General features: G+C 55.3%; 1 pseudogene; it reads right to left on the minus strand.

Annotated features, from left to right (window-relative positions):
- Positions 1 to 15391, minus strand: part of LOC125535273 — a 79342-nt pseudogene that overhangs the window by 30516 nt on the left and 33435 nt on the right.

The raw sequence follows: 15391 nt of genomic DNA on the forward strand, positions 1-15391 counted from the left end.
TATGTCGTGTACAAGGGTAAGGTTCCCGGAGTCTACGACGACTAGGAGGAGTGTCGGAGACAGGTTCACCGATTCAGCGGTAACAGTTACAAAGGGTACACCACTAGGGCCGAGGCCGAATCTAGATACGCCCGCTATCTAGCGGGAGAGGGGAGGGAGCGCTGGAGGAACCGGATGAAGACGAGTTTCATCGTGATGATGCTCATCGTGATGACCGCAGCTCTCTTCTATGTGATGGTAGTTTAGATGATCGATATCGACTTGTAATGTGAAGACAAACTCGCTACTCGCAGTCTCGAGACTTGTAATATAATGTTCTATCTTTCTTCGGTCTTTTCAATTCGGAGACTAATATGATGAAGTGTATTCAGAGACTAATATGATGAATTGTATTCAGAGACTAATCTTCTATTGTATTCGATGAATCTGTTGTTGATGTGTGCTGTCTATATTTTGTCCAATTATACATTTTGTAACCTGTGCAAAAAATAGAAAATAAAAAAATAAAAAAAACCTAATATTCATACTAATGGCGCATCACATCACAGTGCGCCATTAGTATGCCAAAGGATACTAATGGCGCATCATTAAACAGTGTGCCATTAGTATGCCGAAGTTACTAATGGCGCATCTTGTTGTTGTGCGCCATTAGTATGCCAAAGCACCTGGGTATACATGGCCCCCTGGGAGGCATACTAATGGCGCACTGTTGTATATACTAATGGCGCATCTGAGGTGCGCCATTAGTATACCAGATACTAATGGCGCACCTGTGGTGCGCCATTAGTAAAATATACTAATGGCGTGGCACTAATGGCGCACCACTAATGTGCCATTAATGGCCAAATTAGGTGCGCCATTAGTAGGCCTTTTCCTAGTAGTGTATAAAGATACAAGATTGAAGACTTCGTCTCATGTCCGGATGGGACTCTACTTGGCGTGGAAGGCAAGCTAGGCAATACGGATATGTATATCTCCTCCTTTGTAACCGACCTTGTTTAACCCTAGCCCCCTCCAGTGTCTATATAAACCGGAGGGTTTTAGTCCGTAGGACAACATACAATCATACCATAGGCTAGCTTCTAGGGTTTAGCCTCTCCGATCTCGTGGTAGATGAACTCTTGTAATACTCATATCATCAAGAATAAATCAAGCAAGACGTAGGGTTTTACCTCCATCAAGAGGGCCTGAACCTGGGTAAAACATCGTGTCCCCTGCCTCCTGTTACCATCCGCCTTGGACGCACAATTCAGGACCCCCTACCCGAGATCCGCCGGTTTTGACACAGACATTGGTGCTTTCATTGAGAGTTCCTCTGTGCCGTCGCCGTAAGGAAGGATGCCTCATCTCATTGTGAAAAGCAACATTACCGCCGGGGGAGCTCTGGCTGTCGGCCAAACTCTCCGGCTAGGCAGTTTCGTCATGACTGCCTGTTCGGCCGCTGCACCAACGATGACATGTCGAGTCATCAAAAGCAGCCTCCACGTCGGCTCGGAATTCGCCGAGCAGATGGATCCAATGGAGCTCTCTTTCCTAACCGAACTCTTGGATCGCATCGCCGCCTTGGGAGTTGCTACGGACTATGATCGGATTGAGCTTAAACCCGATCAAAGGGAGATTAACTCTCCATCGGTCACCCATCACGTTGCGGTGGTGGAGGAATAATGTGGCAACTCTTCCTCTATTTTGAGGACTAACTATGTCCAGATTCCTGAGCTCTCCGAGCCGGATACCCCCTTACGGGAGGACATCACCCAAGCCCTGAACCTAGAATCAGGCAGCAGGCCAGACTTATCGGGCAACACTCCGGAACCCGAACTTCCAAGATTGGAAACTCCTCGGCCCCTGGGTCTCAGATCGGGTAGGGGACGGACTCAAATCCACCCACCACCCAGACATAAATGATCTTTCCCACATCAGGCAGGAGCCCCATGAAACACTACATCATTATTGGGCCAGCTTCCTCCTTCTGATGAACAAGGTTAAGGACTGTCGCGAGGAAGATGCAGTCTCACTTTTCTGCAATTATTGCACGGACAAGGGAATCCTTAACGCCTTAAGTCGCCGTGACATATCACGCTTCGCTGACTTGGCGTCCATAGTACGAAAGTACTATGCAATGGAAAGCGCCTGGAAAACCGAAACGAAATTTTGGGATAATCCGGCTCCAAATATACACCCAGTCCGAAGTAAAAGGGTGCACTATCATAAGACACCCGAGCTAGTTGCAAAGAAACAAAAACCCTCTACAGGGCATGGAACTGTACTGGAGGGATGGCTTAATGGACCCGGCAAAATTCATAGTACAGCGAATACAATGCCAACGCACAGCCTTAGAGCATGATGGATACTCCGGCGGGTGGCCAAAAGTGGTGAGGATCTTCTTATCCCAAACGCCACAGAGCACCATCCCGTAGATGACAATACGGTGTTAACAGTCTTTGAGACCTTCGCGTCAAATAATAGGCGCAAGCGAACATTCTGCAGCATGGCCGAAATCTGCCATGTAGCAGCAATAAATCCATGGAGTGACATGGCTATTACCTTCAATGCCAATGATGAACCTAAATTCCGAACAGCCCGAGCACCAGCCGCACTGGTCCTCAGTCCAATTGTGGACGGCTTCCGACTCACCAAAGTACTCATGGACGGCGGCAGCAGATTAAACCTCATCTATGAGGAAACTCTTCAAAAAATGGAAATAGATTGGAACCGCATTGAGCAAAGTAGCACAACCTTCAGGGGAATCATACCCAGTCGGGAGGCACGATGCGCTGGGAAAATCACACTAGATGTGGTATTCGGTACGCCAGAGAACTATAGGTCCGAAGAAATTACATTTCAAGTGGCCCCGTTCAGCAGTGGATACCACACCCTTTTAGGACGTGAGGCGTTCACGATCTTCCAAGCCGTACCCCATTATGGGTACATGAAGCTCAAAATGCCCGGGCCCAATGAAATCATCACTCTGCCAGTGATCTGGACACAGCACTCCACGCCGAAAACAAAACAGCCGCACCGTCCCTAGAGGCATTATCCGAAGCCCTCTCGGCTGAGGAATTAACCACGCTACACTCCACAGTGGACAGGGACGACGTTATACTCGATAAGAGATCCAAGTCCACCTCTTTTAAAACCAGTGGATGAAATAGTCAAATTCCAAGTCCACCCAAAGGACCCTACAAAAACAGCCTCCATCGGGGCACAGTTAAACCCCGCCGTGGACGCCGCACTACGAGAGTTCCTGCGCAAGAATTGGGACATATTCGCCTAGAATCCCTCAGACATGCCAGGAATCCCACGCAGGCTGGCCGAGCATAGCCTCAATATCCTAAAGGGATTCAAGCCGGTCAAGCAAGATCTTCGGCGTTTCTCCAAACCTAAGAGACAGGCCATCGGAGAGGAACTAGCCAAGTTATTGGAGGCCGGATTCATCAGAGAAATAAAACACCCGGACTGGCTAGCAAACCTGGTGATGGTACCAAAGAAGGATAAATCCTGGCGCCTTTGTGTCGATTTCATGGACCTCAATAAAGCTTGCCCAAAGGATCCCTTCCCCCTCCCCCGCATCGATCAAATTATCGATGCTACCGCAGGACACGAGTCATTGTGTTTCCTCGATGCATACTCCGGTTACCACCAAATCAAGATGGCGGAGTCCGACCAAGCCGCAACGACATTCATCACACCATACGATCCCTTCTGTTTCAACAGAATGCCTTTTGGGCTCGAAAACGCCGGCGCAACATATCAGCGCATGATTCAGACTTGTCTGGAGAAACAAATAGGAAAAACAGTAGAGGCATACATAGACGATGTGGTCGTCAAAACCAAACACGTTGACTCTTTGATAGACGATTTGAGGCTCACATTCGACAACCTCCAAACATACGACATCAAGCTCAATCCGGAAAAATGCGTTTTCGGCGTACCGGCCAGAAAGCTCCTGGGTTTCATCGTCTCCTGTAGAGGTATTGAAGCTAATCCAGCCAAAATCCGAGCTTTGTCGCAGTTGGCTACCCCAACAGACCTCAAGCAAATCCAGAAGTTAACTGGATGCGTGGCGGCTCTAAGTCGCTTTATCTCCCGCTTAGGAGAAAAGGCTTTACCCCTTTATCGCCTCCTTCGACGCACCGAACACTTCGAGTGGACGGACGCTGCCACAGCCGGATTGGAAGAAATAAAGGCCATTTTGGCAACCAACCCAATCCTAGCCACGCCAAACATCGGCGAACCAATGCTGTTGTACATTGCGGCAACTCATCAAGTTGTAAGCGCAGTGCTCGTTGTCGAACAAGAAGCTGACAGACATAAATTCCCTCTTCAAAAGCCAGTATACTATGTATCCACTGTCCTCACTCCATGCAAATCACGGTACCCACATTATCAAAAGATAGCCTATGCGGTATTCATGGCATCCCGAAAGCTGCGACACTACTTTCAAGAGTGTTCGATTACAGTAGCCTCGGAAGTGCCACTTAATGATATTATAAACAACCGCGACGCTATGGGCCAGATTGCTAAATGGGCCATTGAGCTCCTCCCGTTCGACATAACATACAAACCTCGACGAGCCATTAAGTCGCAAGTATTGGCCGACTTTGTCGCCGAATGGACGGAGGCCGAACTCCCTAAAGAGTACGGCGAATACTCCAATTGGATCATGCACTTCGACGGTTTTAAAATGCTGCCTGGTCTAGGGGTTGGCGTCATCCTGACGTCCCCAACCGGAGATACCGTTCAGTATGTACTGCAAATATTGTATACAAACTCCAACAACGCAGCTAAATACGAAGCTCTGCTGCATGGTCCTCGGATGGTAGTCTCCATGGGCATTCAACGCCCGGAGGTGCGCGGGGATTCAAACCTCACAATATCCCAAAGAAATGGGGACTTTGACGCCAAGGATCTGAAAATGGCGGCCTACCGAAACGCCGTCCTAAAAATGTCAGCTCGGTTCGTGGGGCTCGAATTTCACCACGTGGCTCGGGAAAACAATCAGGCGGCGGATATCCTCGCCCGCATCAGCACAAAACGCGATGCGATCGCCCCCAACATATTTCTGGAGAGGCTGTTCAAGCCATCCGTAGTATGGGAAGGGGACACCGGTAATAATAGTCCGGACCCGGCCAAAATGCCCGATACCGAACACTCTGACACAATCGGAGGCTCCGCCATCGAAATAACACCTTCAGCCCACGTAATAATGGCCATCATAGCCTCGTGGACAGAACCATTCCTGGCCTACCTAACTAGGCAGGAACTTCCAGAGGACCTAAATGAGGCACGCTGCATAGTGCGGCGATCTAAGGCCTACAGGGTCCATGAGGGAGGATTGTATAAAAAAAGCACTACCGAAGTCCTTCAAAGGTGCATCTCCGAAGAGGAAGGGCGGAACCTTCTGGCAGAAATCCATGCCGGACTCGGCGGTCACCACGCCGCAGCCCGGGCGCTTGTAAGCAAGGCCTTCCGTACAGGATTCTATTGGCCAACGGCCCGGGCAGATGCACAGGACTTTGTCCAATGTTGCGCCGGTTGCCAGCTCTTTGCAAATCAAAGCCACATGCCACCCACTGCCCTCCAAATAATCCCCATTACGTGGCCCTTCGCGGTCTGGGGGCTTGACATGGTTGGACCCCTTAAAGGGGGAACCCACAAGAAAAAATACTTACTGTTCATGGTGGATAAATTCACCAAATGGATAGAGGCCAAACCTGTTAAAACAGCCGAATCCGGACCAGTGATAGACTTCATATCCGGGGTCGTACACCGTTATGGCGTCCCTCACAGCATCATCACTGACAATGGCACGAACTTCACCGTCGATGAGGTAAAACTTTGGTGCAGCAAAATGGGCATCAAGATGGATTATGCTTCAGTCTATCACCCACAAACCAATGGCCAAGTTGAGCGAGCAAACGGTCTTATAATGAGCGGCATTAAACCCAGATTAATGTGTTCCTTAACAGAGTCTAACACGCAGTGGGTAGAGGAGCTCGACTCCGTACTCTGGGGGCTGCGGACCACACCGAATCGTAGTACCGGATATACACCCTTCTTTATGGTGTACGGCGCAGAGGCAGTCTTGCCCTGTGACATAATTCATGACTCACCTCGGGTGCGCATGTACGAAGAAAGGGAAGCCGAGCTCGATTGGCAGGACAGTCTGGACACCCTGGAGGAGGAGCGCGACGTAGCCAAAGCCCGTTCCGCATTTTATCAGCAACAGGCTCGCAGATACCAAAGTAGGGAAGTACGGGTCAAAACTTATAACGTTGGCGAACTAGTTCTACGCCTGCCGGATAAGAAAAAGAACAAGCTCGAGCCCAAATGGGAAGGTCCCTTTATTATTGACCAAGTTCTGACCGGTGGAGCGTACCGACTGCAGGATGCATTGACTTGTCGACTCGAGCCGATCCCATGGAACGCAGCCAGGCTCCGAAGATTCTACGCCTAGCCCGGACTCTATGTTCCTCCCTTTGTCCATTTTTTGCATATACATTATCTGTCTTGTTTTTCTTTGTTCCTTTCTTTTATTCTTTCTCTAGGCCTTCAAGGGACAACTTGTGCCTCGCTTGCACATTATAGATGCGCTAGCCGCGTTCATCATACCTAGGGGCTTCTTTCACAGAAGCTTAATTATTTATCTGGGCCTCAGGCCCCGCACATGTGTTATGCTTCCGCATGTACCTTTTTTCGCCATTATATGCATCGATATGAATTAAGTTTTGGCCAAGCTGGGTTGCCTGGCTCTTGTATTTATGCCCTACGTTCCCGTTAATTCGGCTAGGGCATAAGGGGAGCACCTCTGCGATTGTTACTGCCGGGTCAGCCGGATGTGTACCTCAGACTGGGTGAAGCCGAAAGCTAGCGTTCTTAAGGGAATATTCGGTCGGTGAAAAAAAGATGATTTTTATTTATTGCCCATATCTGCCCCCAGATGTTTTTCCCGCGTTTCCTATCGCAGTCCGGACATGCACTTTAGGGCATGCTTACCCAGGGAAAGGAACCCTTAATGGAACTATTCTTCCTGGAAGATGTTTCTTACTACCCATGTAATATAACATAACTAGTTGGGCACTTGTCTGTTCAAGCACTAATGACCCATGCGCCTGGTCTCCACGCATACCCCGGTTCTTATATACCTGAGCGGGTATTCGGATACACTCCGGACTATCGGGTCCCGAGGTTGAAGCGAAAAGGTCCGCCAAGACAAATGATCTACAATCCGGCTAGAAGGCATTATACATGTCATTTTAATTACATAGTCATGCAGACTGACTAAATTCCTCTTCTATACCATCCAATAGGCAGTCTAGCCTACAATCCTTGTCGGGGGTTTGGTGCGACATATGCCAACGGATGGCTTATCATGGTGGGGGCGAGTAGAACATCGCCGGTGCCTGGAAACGGGATGAGGCAAAGACATGCACGCCGGCGAATCTTACCCAGCTTCGGGGCTCTCCGGGGAGATAATACCCCTACTGCTGCTCTGCGGGGTCTCCGCATGATCACTATGGCAAAAGTGTTTACACGGTTACTCCTTGAGTTGTTTTCTGGTGGTAGGAGAGGGCAAGGCTAGCTCTCTCCCTTCTATACGATCTGGTCTAGCGCTAATGGGTTCCAACCCTTTGCATGGGTGCCCTGGGGGTTTATATAGGCCTACCCCCCCAAGGGTCCAATGGTAATCCGGCTGGACGTGGGCCCAGCCGTCAGTGCCTCTGTCCTCCTCTTCTCTGCCGACCGCTGGGCGCCGCCGACTGGCGGGCCCCGCCGACTGGCGGGCCCCGCCGACTGGCCTGGTACGGAGCCGATAGGCCGCGTCCGCCGCGGGCGGGTCTTGCCGGCTGCTGATTACTGTAGCCGTGCTTCTGATGACGTGGGCTTGATCATGAGGTCGTGGCAACAGCCCCGCCGCCTGGCGGGCGATCACTGTTGCCACTCCCCATCACATCTTGATTAATGGCGCGTGGGCCCCGGGAGAGGGCTTGGCCGACTCCCCCGGGCCGACTCCCGACGGGTCCGACTGGTGGTTCTCCTGCCGTCTCCCGAGGTCTCACTGACTGGTGGGGCCTGCTGCCTCCAGGCCGTACAGACAAGCCATCGTGGGTGCAGGATTCGGCCCTGCGGTGGTGATGTTAGGGCCGGCATGGCCACAGTGCCACGCCGCACGGAGATCTTCCGGGGTACGACGTGGTGAGGCAGGCATGGCCACAGTGCCACGCCGCATGGAGATCTTCCAGGGTACGGCGTGCTGGGGCCATGCCTGCCCTTGGTGAGGGGCGGGGGTGGGCTTCGCTGTAGCCACGCCCCTGCCTCGTCCCCTTTGATGAGGCCATGGGGTTTGTTGGAGTCGCAGGCCGACTCCCCAAAGCCGGCTTCTCTGGAAGTCGTCTCTGGGACTCGGCCGTGAGCGGGCAGTCGGCCGCCTTACCGTCGACTCCTCAGGAGGCGTCTCTTTGTCCTGGGGTCTTGAGGGGCGCAGCCTGCCCCGATGTCTTGAAAGGTTCTGGGACTCGGGTTGGCCTACCCGTGGCCCATTACTCCGACAATAGTCCCCGAAGCTGGTGAGGCGTCGCGGACGATCGACCGAGAAGCCTCAGCAGTTTCTCTTTCCGGGTGCTTAACACATGGTCTTTGATTGACTTCTGCCGGGCCGACTAGACAGAGTCGGACTTGCTCAACTCGGACTCACTTCATTCCGACTCGCTCAGTATTTCGAACGTCGCGGCGGGATTTAAGTGGCGTGCTAGCTAAGCCTCCAGGCCGCCGCCCGTTCTAGGCCTGTCACCCGAGGGCACGTGGCTAGGCCGTCCTGCCAGCCTACGCGCGCGACGGGACAAGCCCATAGGCGGGGCCCGCCACTACCGCGCCTCGGCGCCCGAGCGGATCCGCTGCGGCCCCGGTGGATGGTTGGGATTCCCGCGGAGTTACTGCGCGCAGTAACTTTATCGTGGATCGTGGGGGTCGTGGGGTCGTGGGCGCAGTAAATCCCCACGTCCGCCCCCTCGGCTTCACAGCCCACGAGGCTATAAGTAGGGGGAAGAGGGGGGCACGCGCGCCCCTCCTTCCCACTAATCCTTGTTCTCTTCCTTCTTGCTGTTCCTCGCTCTCCTCCTTCCTCTTCTCTTCTTCGCTCCGCCGTGCGCCCAAGCTCCGGCGAACGCTGCGGCGACAGCTCGCGATGAGTTCTTCCTCCGCCGCCGCGCCTCCCCCAGTGCGCTCCGGCACCTGGGACGGCTCCGAAGTTCATGAAGACCACATCGAGTTCCTCCGCCGGACTCGTTGGCTCCCCGGCGAGGATCGCATGCAGGTGCGTCTTGCGCCGAAGGGGGAGATTTCCCCCGCGCTACAGGAGGGCGAGCGGGTTATCTTCCGCTCGCACTGCCTGCACGGGTTGGGGCCGCCGGCGAGCAGTTTCTTCCGGTCCTTCCTGGAGTTCTACGGACTCCAGCCGCACCACCTCACCCCCAACGCAGTGGTGCTGCTGTCCGCCTTCGTGGCCATGTGTGAAGGCTTCCTCGGAGTCGTCCCCACCCTTGAGCTCTGGGGGGAGTTTTTCTTCTCCAAGCTCGGCACCCAGGCTGCGGGCGTGCCGGCTCAGTGGGCGCTTTCATCGTCGTGCGAAGGTCGGGGGCCGACAATCCCTTCCCCTCCATCTCGTTGATCAAGTCGGTGAAGATGTGGCAGAGATCCTACTTCTATGTTAAGAACGCCTCCGCAAGGGGGGACTGGGTCAATCTGCCGGCTATCGAAGCCGGCCCGCCGGCTGGGCGACTGCCCAACTGGTCGTACCGGGCCAAGTTGCTGACACCTGCGGGAGCCGGCGCCATCACGCGACTCCGAGTGCTGACGCAGTCAGAGGGTCTGACTGGTTCAGACCTGCTGGCCGCCTTCGTTTCGCGCCGAGTTCTCCCACTCCAAGGCCGCCCCCATATGATATGCCAGATGAGTGGGCACCGCGACCCGAGTCGGATGTGCACCAAGGACATGCCTCACGAAGAGGTGGCCTTCATGGTGAACTACCTCTCGGACAGCAAGCTCTTGGAGGATTGGCGGTTCGGCAAGGAGCCGTACTCCCACGCCAACCCCCCGCCCGTGGTGAGTCGCCTTTCCTTTGTTTCTTTGGATTGCCTTCTTCTTGCCGAGTTTTGTTTTGACCAGTCTGCTTTGGTTTGAATCCCCTCCTCCACCCACCAGCCGGCACCTCGGGGCCGTCCCGCGAGTTCCTCGCCGACCGGGCGGAGAGCGATGTCGATGACCCCGATCTGGGGGCGGCGGCTCTGGAAGATGACGTCGAGGGAGGAGGAGGAACAGCAGGAGACTTCAGGCCCTCGGCCACTTTCGCTGACTGGCCTGACGACGACGCCGAGGGAGAAGTCGCCCCGCGCCATCGGCCAGGAGCCAGCCAGCCTGGCGCGGGTTCTTCTGTCGCGCCAGGCGCTCCAGGCGGCGGAAAGAAGCGCAGGGCCGTGCCGACCTTGTTCGGCAGTCGGCCGAAGAAGCCCAAGGGTTCGGCTGCGGCGGCCCGGCGGGACGAGGTGGCCGCGAAGGCCATCCGCTTCCGTAAGGAAGTGAAGAAGCCGCCATTGGTCTCCGCGTACTTATTCTGTCTTCAAAGTTTTATTCTTTCTTTGTGACTTTGTCTAAGTTTCTGCTTGCCCCTCTTGCTTCAGGGCTCCCCTCTCTCTTGAGAGGGTCACCGCCGCCTCCGTCATGGGGTCAACGGAGACGTCCACCACCACTCAACGGATTGACCCCGCTGCTGACCTCCGGGAGGCGACGGAGCGGAATGCGCAGGAGAAGCGCAACGAAGAAGAGGCCCTCCCCCTGGAGAAGGCGGAGGCCGACAGGGCGGAGGCCTCCGCCAAGAAAAAACTGGCGGAGGCTGAAGCCGCCGCCGCGGCGAAGCAGCAGGCTAAGGAAGCCGCACGCCGCCAGTCGGCGGTGCTTGTTACCCCGTTGAACTCTGCGCCGCCGCCTCCGGAGTTCACGGGGCAGACTGGGGAAGCCGGTGGGGAGAACCCCATCGTGGTGGGGGAGGGCGGCGACCCATCTACGCCGGATGTGAACGTTCCGCCGCCGCCTCCGCCGCTGTCTGAAGGTGCGTAGGGCGAGCAACCGGCGGGCCCTCCGATGCCGCCGACCGAAGACGAGGGCGTGGCGAGTTTACTCCTTCAACTCGGCTCGCCAACGCGCCGCCGTCTGGAGAAGGCGACTTTGGCACCCCGCCCTTGGAAGCCGGCGCCGCCAGCTCGGCGATCCCAGACGCCGAGGCAACGAGCGCCGCGCCCATTGGGTGGGTGCGAGGAGGTGGGACAGGGCCGCTGAACCAGGCGCTTCTGGACGTCCAGGCGAAGCTTCGTGCCGAGGGCGACGCTTTCTACAATTGCACCAAGGCGTACCTGGCGTCGCGGGCAGCCGTCCGGGTATTTTTTCCTTTTGGCCTTTGTTTTTCTTGTTCCTCTCTGTGGGGGCGCGCCAGCGCACCCACTGGGTGTAGTCCCCGAGTTTCGGGCTGGCTGCTGAGCAGGCAGCCCGGAACTCCAATTGATGAACTTTGGGTGTTAACTTTTTGTCTGAAACGTTCGTCACAGGATTACCACAACCTCCGCATCACTGCCTTCAACCGTAACGTCGAAGAGCTGGGCAAGCGGACCGCCGATTTGGCGGAGAGCCGGAGTAAGTCTTTTTCCTTCTTCGCGGGGGCGCGGGGGCGCACCCGCGGGCTGTAGTACCCGAGATTCGGGCCGACTGCTGAGCCGTCGGGCCGGATCTCCCCGGCGACCTTCTTTACTGATGACTTGACGCCTTCTTTCTTTCTTATTCTCAGGGGCCAACGCTGCTCTTCAACAGCAGCTGAGCGACGCCAACTCCGCTTTGCGCGCCAAAGAGGAGGAGTGCAGCAAGCTCGCCACGGAGCGCGATCTGCTGGCCACTCAATTGGCAGAGCAGAAGGAGCTGCTTGTGAAGACGCATAGGGAGGCGGAGGAGACGGAAACCGCCCTCCTGGACGAGTTCGCGAGCGAGCGCTCCTCCTGGTCTGACAAGGGGGCGCTGCTGTCCTCCGGCTTCCACGAGATTGAAGACATCGTTGATGGTGAGTTTCTTTATTTCCTTTCTTCGAGCTGCCAACTTAAATCGTGCCGACTCCTGGTTTTTGACTTGCTTCTTCATTTCTTTGTGTCTTTGCAGACTTCTTCCTTGGGCAGTCGCAGGCCGCTATCCAAGCCATCGAGGCTGACCGTGAAGGTCAGAGGGCGGAGGGCGCAGAGATTGCCGCTGATGCCCCCCGAACTCTTGACGAGCACATCCTGAGCATCGAGGATCGCCTTCGGCCGGCTCACCGGATGCTGCGCCGGCTTCAGCGTGTCGGTGCCCAGGCGATTGCCGCCCTGTGGCCAGATATGCAGGCTCCGCGCACCCCCAGCCTGACGGCCGACTGGCTAGAGGTCGCGGCTGGTCGTCTTGAGGCCTGGAAGGCCTCTTCGGCCCGAGCTGGAGCGCACCGGGCCTTGGAGTTCGTCAAGGCATGGTATCCGGGGCTGGACCTAGACCGGCTGGCCACGCTTCGGTCGGAGGCCCAGACGGAGCTGGCAGCCGCGGAAGACGCCCTCGTCAAGCGTGCTACGGCAATCACCGAGTACACCGACACCAGCATCTTCGTCCCCGAGCGGTCTGAAGACGGCGAGGAGGTACCGCCGGAGTGGTTTGGGATGAACCCAGACTACGGCGAGGACTCGGCGGAGGTGATTGGCTCCAGCGTCGAGGAAGAGGGCGAGGCGGAGGACAGAGGCGAGGCGGAGGCACCAGAAGACAGAGCAGACGGCCAGCCTCAGCTCGACCGTGCCTCCAGCAACGAGCCGCGTGCGACTGACCCGACTGCCGCCGGAGGCGATCAAGCCGAGACTAGCCAGCCGGCCGCTCCGACGCCTGGCGCTTGCGCCTCCTCCGACCCTCCGAGTCCGTCTGCTGCTTCCTAAGCTGCCACTGTATCTTTATTTTGTCTGCTTCAGTAGTCTTTGAAGAACTTGTTAATTCGCACAATTCCACCCGTGGGGTGTATTTTGAACCTCTGCTCGAAAATTCGGCCAAGGGCCTATGTTATGTAAATATATTTATCTGAGTTCTATCTTTTCTTGCTCATTGCTCTTTTGGTTTTTTTCCGTTGCCGCTTTCTCTTAGTTTCCTGCCTTGCCAATTGGACAGCCGCTCTACAGACTGTTGCTGGATCAAGTGCTTGGCTACTTTGGGAAAGCAAGTACTTAGCCGTTTTAAAGAGCTTTTGAGCAAGTTGGATAGAAGACGGCAATCCGACTATCCGAGAGTCGGTTTGCGAGAAAGGCTGGAAGCTGTCTTGAGCTATGTTCTATGCTTTGAGTCCTTAACCATTTTTCATGCGAACACCCATTCTACCTTACCTCTGCCCACTGTACAGTCGCTCTGCGAGCTGCGGCTTCTAACAGAAGACGGTTTAGGTGTTACACACTACTTGTCCGGCTGCAAGAAGCATTTCATAGTGCAAGGCGGCAAGTCCCCGGGCCGACTTGTCGAGCCCGGTGCCAAGCGGCATGACAAAGAGTATCATACTTGTAGGCATAATTTTTATCATACAGACAAAAGAGGGCAGTCCCCGAGCTCGTCTCGGGTTGCGCGAAGTCTTGGTACTTTAATACAAAAGGTAGCGTGGTACATACTGTGTCAACTGTAAAATCTTCGGAGGAGATTTGCATTCCATGGCCGCTCTGTCTCCTTGCCGGAGTCGTCCCTCTTGCGTGCTCGGGGCTTCTGAGCGTCGATCAGGTAGTTGGAATCGTTGCCCAGTACTTTGCTGATGATGAAAGGGCCTTCCCAAGGCGCCGACAGCTTGTGCTGGCCGGCTGTTCGCTGGATCAGCCGGAGCACAAGGTCGCCTTCTTGGAAAGATCTTGGCCTGACCTTCCTATTGTGGTATCGGCGCAGTCTCTGCTGGTAGATGCTGGACCGGCTGAGTGCCAACAGCCGGCCCTCTTCCAGCAGATCGACACTTTCTTGTCGTGCTTCTTCTGCTTCCTCCTCGGTGTACATGGTGACTCGTGGGGAGTCGAACTCTATGTCCGTTGGGATGACGGCTTCGGCACCGTAGACGAGGAAGAAGCGCGTGAAGCCGGTTGACTTGTTTGGAGTCATGCACAGACTCCAGAGGACGGCTGGCAGCTCGTCGAGCCAGCAGCCGGCCGAGCGCTCCAGAGGCTCGATCAGCCGAGGCTTGATGCCGGACAGGATGAGGCCGTTTGCTCGCTCCACTTGGCCGTTTGACTGCGGATGGGCGACGGACGCTAGGTCCAGTCGGATGCCCTGTGTTGCGCAGAAACGGGCCAAGGCGCCTTTGGCGAAATTTGTGCCGTTGTCGGTGATGATGTTGTGTGGTATGCCGTACCGAATTGTGATATCGAAGATGAAAGTTATGGCAGTCGTCCCATTCAGCTTCTTGATTGGCTTTGCTTCTATCCACTTGGTGAACTTGTCCACTGCGACAGGTAAGTGAGTTAAACCACCTCGTGCTATTTTGAATGGTCCCACCATGTCTAGACCCCAAACTGCGAAAGGCCAGGCAATGGGGATGGGGATGGTCTTGAGTGCAGAAGCTGGCTGGTGCGGCTTGGAGCTGAACTTCTGACACCCTTTGCATTTTTGGACCAACTCCTTGGCCTCTTCCAAGGCAGTTGGCCAGAAGAAACCGTGTCGAAAGGCTTTGGCGACGAGTGCTCTTGAAGCCGCATGGTGGCCGCACTCGCCTTGATGGATGTCTTTGAGAATCGCTTGGCCTTGCTCTGGCTCTACGCTGCGCTGGTAGACACCAGTGACGCTGCGCCTGACCAACTCTCTGTTGACTATGGTGTAGGCTGCCGCCCGGCGTTGTATTTGCCGAGCTGAAGTTTCATCAGTCGGCAGCTCTTTGTTCACCAGGAATTTGAGGATGGGCTGGGCCCATGAGGGTGCTGCTATTTCTTTGACTGCCAGAACTGCGACTTGGACGAGGGCGGTTGGGCTGGGAGGCGGCGGGGTGGAGTCAACAGCCGCTTGCTGGGTTGATGAAGTCCCCAGGCCGACTGGCGCGGTCCTTGGGCCGAGTTCTGGAGTCTTCGAGTCCGCCACCGTAGTCCCCGGGCCGGGTTTGGCTGTGGCAGCTTTGGGGTCTTCCGCCAAAATCCTCGTTCCGACTGCCGGAGCTCTGAAGTCAGATCCGACGTCTTCGGGAGGAGCCGGCACAAAAATGGAGTCTGATTCTCGTGAAGGCTTGACAGACGGCTTGAGGAGGCGTTGAAGGGCGACACCAGATGGTATTGCTTGGCGGGTAGAGCCGATTCGTGCCAATGCATCTGCTTGGTCGTTGTCATTTCTTGGCACA

Source organism: Triticum urartu, chromosome 2 (genome assembly GCF_003073215.2).
Source record: "Triticum urartu cultivar G1812 chromosome 2, Tu2.1, whole genome shotgun sequence".
Taxonomy (NCBI): Eukaryota; Viridiplantae; Streptophyta; class Magnoliopsida; order Poales; family Poaceae; genus Triticum; species Triticum urartu.